The sequence below is a fragment of the Lissotriton helveticus genome, chromosome 5_1, assembly GCF_964261635.1.
Source record: "Lissotriton helveticus chromosome 5_1, aLisHel1.1, whole genome shotgun sequence".
NCBI lineage: Eukaryota > Metazoa > Chordata > Amphibia > Caudata > Salamandridae > Lissotriton > Lissotriton helveticus.
In genome coordinates this window covers 175,642,863-175,648,862 of record NC_136065.1, presented here as the reverse complement: position 1 = coordinate 175,648,862, position 6,000 = coordinate 175,642,863, and positions in this window count along the sequence as shown.

The following is a 6,000-nucleotide window of genomic DNA, read 5'->3' as shown; positions in this document are numbered from 1 at the left end:
AGGGTACAATAGGTCTCACATTTGCGAGAGATTAAGCTAATGGCAATGCAAATGACAATGACATTTATTTATCTGTTTTCAAAACCAACACATAAACACAAATGTTGTCATTTACAATGCCAATAGCTCTAACTTTTCCAAAGGCGAAACCATTGCATTGTAAATGCTTGTTATTTATTGTAATAGTGTGTGCATTTTAAGTTTTTTTCATTGTTTTCATTTTGTTAGTGACTTTTTGAAATTTTTCCTTAACTTCCTTATTTATTTCTTCCTTCCTTCCTATTCCTGTTTCTTGTCTTTTCTTCCCCCCCCCCACTCAGCACCATATCAGATCAGGGCGACCAGGGGAGTGGTGGCACCAGGCCCCCCTGAAAAGCCAGCAGCCTCCGCCTACCTTGTGGATGGTGGCGCCACGAAGGTGTGCAGCCCAGCGCAATCTTTTGTGAGGTGTAGGTGGTAGCACATATTTTTTTCTTACAGCATCACCTCCCCGCTATGCTGCCAGCAGGCGTCAGGCCTGGGCACAGATACCCCCTAAGGGAGTGCCAGCTGCATTGGGGGAGGATGCACAAGTGTGCGTGCTGCTCCACCCAGGTCTAGCGCACCCAGCAGTAGCTGATGCATCGCTGGGCGGATATCCTGGACCAGGGCTTGCTCCACCACCTAGGCATCAAGATTGCGGGACACTGTGAGTAATTATTTGTTGCATTTGTGTTCTACAATGCTAAAGAAAAATCTGAATATCAGGTTGCTCATACTCAGAGGTAAGTAACGTTTAGTCTACATTAACAATACTATGTGATCCAATTTGAACCAGGCAGGTGCTTGACGCTACCTAATTGTAAAGATGAGTGGTAGGTGCACAGCACTGGTTAATTAGAGATTGATTAAGAGGTTGAGCTGGAAAGGGTGCACTCGAGGGTAGTGTGACCGTCACACACTTCGAAATATCAATGGAAATGTGTAAGCAAAAGAATTGCAATTACATCCCCTCATGGAGGCACTCCTGGACGTTCATAGAAATGACTCTATTGTTTTTCAGAATTCAGATTTATTCCATATTTGATTTGAACATTGTAGAAAAGTTTTCAATGTTTCATAAATTTGCAGATATTTATATCATATCCATGCGATGAACAACCATATTTCTCCAATGCATTTCGGGCTACACGCCCTTTATCAAGGAGAAGCTAAAAAGAAGAAAAAATGAGCCCGAATCAGGGTGGAGGAATGAAACGAGACAGTCAAATAACAATATGCTTAGTGCCGATCAAAAAGTGAGGTGACGTGACAGACAGCGTGATGAAAAAATAACCTACGGCGGTGTACTAACGCGACAAGCGCGTGTGAAGGTTAATGGTCAGATAAGGTCGTGTGGGGGATAACATAAACCGTATTCAATAGGTGGAGGTCATTAAAGTATACAAAACGCGGCAACCGCGTGTGAAGATTAGTTGAAATCATTGCAGCTTGTGAACGCGATAAGCGCGTGTGAAGATTAATTATCCTGCGGGGTCGTGAAGGAGACGTAAGCTCCCCTGGTGAATTACTTACTTGGTGCTGGACGCCGTGGCGGTCAGAAAAGATAACACGACGGTCTGGAGATGCAAAGAGATGCATCGGGGGTTGCATACATAAGTAAGAACATAAAAAACGGACTGGTGAATTTAACAATGGTGGCCATCTTGGAATGGGGAATAAAACAGAAAAACTAAAAACGGACTAATACAGATGGAAATACAATGAAAGACATTAAAAAATACAATAAAATAAAGTGAGAGATTAGAATAAAGAGCAAAGCACAATAGTGAATAGTAGTTACAAATAGCAGCTATATTTTGTACGATCATTAAGACCATGGGGCTTAAGGGTCTGTAGGCGAAAAGTCCATTCTAGTTCTTTCTGCAGTAGTAGCTTGCGATTGTCAGTTCCTTCTTTGCGTGGAACACATTCAAGAACAGTAAACTGGAGTTGTGCAATGGTGTGATGAAATTCTTGAAAGTGTGTGGCAACATTTGATTTCTCATTTTTGGTTCGTATGTTGGACTTATGTTCGTTGATGCGAACCTTGATTTTTCTTTCAGTCATGCCAACATAGAATTTACCGCATGGGCATTTTAAGGCATAGATGAGATTTGTGGAATCACAAGTTGCGTTTACTCGCAATTTGATGGAGGTCCCCTTCATAGGATGTTTGATTTCATTACCTTTCATGACGCATTTACAGTTGTTACAGTTGTGACATGGTTGGGTCCCTTTAAATTTTTGTGGAACTGTAGGTGATGAGGAAAGGATTTCTTTGATATTCTTACCTCGAGTGTAAGCAAACAGTGGAGGGCTATCAAAGATATTCCGGAAGTCTGGTTCCATCTGGAGAATGGGCCAATGGTTTAGAATGATTCTTTTAAAACTGTTGCTAGCTGTTGAAAATTTAGAGACTAGAACCATGCGTTGAGTGGGAGGTTTGGTCTTTTTGACTAGACTTTGAGGTCTAGTAATGTTGGCAACGCGAGTCTCAGCGTCATTGATAATTGTTTGGGGGTATCCTCTCTCAAGGAACCGTTGGTGCATTTCCTTAATTCGATGAGTGTATGTGTCCTGTTCCGACACAATGCGTTTAATGCGCAACATTTGTGAGTAGGGCAAATGTTTTTTAAGAGACCCTTGATGGAAGCTTTGAAAGTGGAGTGTGTTATTGCGATCGGTTGTTTTTCGATGCAGATCTGTGATGATGGACTGGTTCCAGATTTTGACTTGGACGTCCAAGAATGAGATTTCTGTGCTGCTTGTTACCCATGAAAGGAAGATTCTTGGATCCTTGGTGTTGAGGTCCGTGAGCGCTACAATGAGTTCTTCTTCTGAACTAGCCCATAGGAAAAAAAGATCGTCTATGTATCTTACATACATTCTCAGTTTGCCTCGAAATTTGGAATTCTCATATATATAGTTTTTTTCAAAGTTCTCCATATATATATTCGCGTACGTTGGAGCCGCGCAGTTTCCCATGGCCATTCCTGTGAGCTGGAGGTACCATTTATCTTTGTCTTGAAAGTAACTGTGGTAAAGTGTGTAGATCATCAACTCCATTAAAAAAGTTTGCATTTGAGGGTTGATGTCACTTTTAAGTAAAGCTTGTTCTACTGCTTCAATACCTCCCTGATGGGGTATGGAGGTATATAATGAGCTGACGTCTGCAGTGCATAAGATCAATGTTTCGTTGTCTAAGTTTTCGATTAGAGAAAGTTTATGCAGAAAATCAGTAGTGTCTTTTATATAGCTTTGTGCTTTGATGACTAAAGGTTGCAGATATCTATCAAGATATTTTCCAGTTGGTTCATGAATTGATCCTTTAGTGGAGACGATTGGCCGAAAAGGTGGATCATGGAGGTTTTTATGAATCTTAGGACTCATGAAGATTTTTGGGCATCTCGGAAATTCTGTGATTAAGTATTTTTTGGTACGATCTTCAATTATACCTGATTGGTGTGCTCCATTAATGATGTTAAATAATGAGTCCTGAAACTCTTTAGTAGGATTGTTCTGAAGTTCCATGTAGGTTTCTGGATCTTGGATGTGTTCCCTTAAACGTTGCTCATACATAGTTGAGTTCATAATAACGAGTGCTCCTCCTTTGTCAGCTTTTGCACATCGAATGTTATGGTTGTTGGCTAAAGACTTCAGAGTATCTAGATCCTTCTGTGAGGTATTGCGGTGTTTCCTGAATTTATTAAAATTCATTTTGGTCAGATCATTTTTGACAAGCTTTTCAAATAGGTCTATGCTTTTGTGACTTTGGGGGGCTAGATAATTGCTAGATGGGCGTAGGCCCCTGAGCTGATCACTCTTGGTGTCGGGAGTCGGAGGTACGATGTTCTCAAAGAAATTTCGTAGCCTTAGCTTCCTAGTAAGCTTGAAAGTACTGACTTCCAACTCGAGTAAATTTGTATGGGTGACTGGGACAAAAGAAGTACCCTTCTCAAGGAGGTTCATTTGGTGTTCCGAAACGTTAGTGTCAGAGATGTTGATCACTAAGTTGGTTTTTTGGGCTTCGGATCTTTCTTTGTGACTGTGCTTCGTGTGTTTGGAGGGCTTCTTTCCGATTCTTTTCTTCTTGCTCCTCCGGGGTCTGTGATTGTGTCTGGGCCTAATCCTAAAAAATGAGTAGTGTTGAGTTGTTCTGTTTCAGTAGTAGAAGAGGATGCCTGGTCTTGAGGCGGTGGACGAGCCGTAGATGTCGTGGTTGATGTTTTTTGCGATGGACGTTGAGATGTATCACTCCCTGAAGAGGAGGTATCTGTTTGGGTATTGTAAGGTTTGTTCCTTCGGCGTTGGGCGTAAACATCGGCCCAAGTATATACTTCATCCAGCTTGTAATCAAGCGTATCCCTTCGGTACTTGCGGATCTTGCGTTCATTGATCTCTCGGTGGTGTTTGTCTAGGATAGTTTTTATATCTTCAAGTGTTGAGGCTAATTCTTCTGGTGTGGATAGATCTTTGAGTTGGCTATCAGTTTCTTTGATTTCTTGTTCAAGGTCTTTTAAGATGCAGCCAACTCCTCAACGATCAATAAAATTAGGTCGAGACTACATTTGTTAAGTATTCCATTCCACTTGTCTTTGAATTCCTTGGAGTTTTTACAAAGTGATGGCTTGAGCACTATACGTAGGCCACGAGGGATTCTTAGGGCTCTATGGTACTTCAGTAACGTGCTCGCATGTAGTTTTTGGTTAATGTGGCGTTTTGATAAATATATGAGTTGTCTCAGGCATTGCTCTCTATTGCGGGAAGGTGTGCTCGGGCTGATGTCTTCTTCGATCAGACCATAGATTCGTTGGCGTTCATTGTCATCATATGCGAGGGTGTGCGCCCTCGCTTCTGTGCTTCGTGAAATTTCTTCAAATTGCATTTTATTGGTGGGCGTGCTACCTGCCGTTTGGCGGATATGCGTGTTACACAGTAAAGATGAGTGGTAGGTGCACAGCACTGGTTAATTAGAGATTGATTAAGAGGTTGAGCTGGAAAGGGTGCACTCGAGGGTAGTGTGACCGTCACACACTTCGAAATATCAATGGAAATGTGTAAGCAAAAGAATTGCAATTACATCCCCTCATGGAGGCACTCCTGGACGTTCATAGAAATGACTCTATTGTTTTTCAGAATTCAGATTTATTCCATATTTGATTTGAACATTGTAGAAAAGTTTTCAATGTTTCATAAATTTGCAGATATTTATATCATATCCATGCGATGAACAACCATATTTCTCCAATGCATTTCGGGCTACACGCCCTTTATCAAGGAGAAGCTAAAAAGAAGAAAAAATGAGCCCGAATCAGGGTGGAGGAATGAAACGAGACAGTCAAATAACAATATGCTTAGTGCCGATCAAAAAGTGAGGTGACGTGACAGACAGCGTGATGAAAAAATAACCTACGGCGGTGTACTAACGCGACAAGCGCGTGTGAAGGTTAATGGTCAGATAAGGTCGTGTGGGGGATAACATAAACCGTATTCAATAGGTGGAGGTCATTAAAGTATACAAAACGCGGCAACCGCGTGTGAAGATTAGTTGAAATCATTGCAGCTTGTGAACGCGATAAGCGCGTGTGAAGATTAATTATCCTGCGGGGTCGTGAAGGAGACGTAAGCTCCCCTGGTGAATTACTTACTTGGTGCTGGACGCCGTGGCGGTCAGAAAAGATAACGCGACGGTCTGGAGATGCAAAGAGATGCATCGGGGGTTGCATACATAAGTAAGAACATAAAAAACGGACTGGTGAATTTAACAATGGTGGCCATCTTGGAATGGGGAATAAAACAGAAAAACTAAAAACGGACTAATACAGATGGAAATACAATGAAAGACATTAAAAAATACATAAAAAAATACAATAAAATAAAGTGAGAGATTAGAATAAAGAGCAAAGCACAATAGTGAATAGTAGTTACAAATAGCAGCTATATTCTGTACGATCATTAAGACCATGGGGCTTAAAGGTC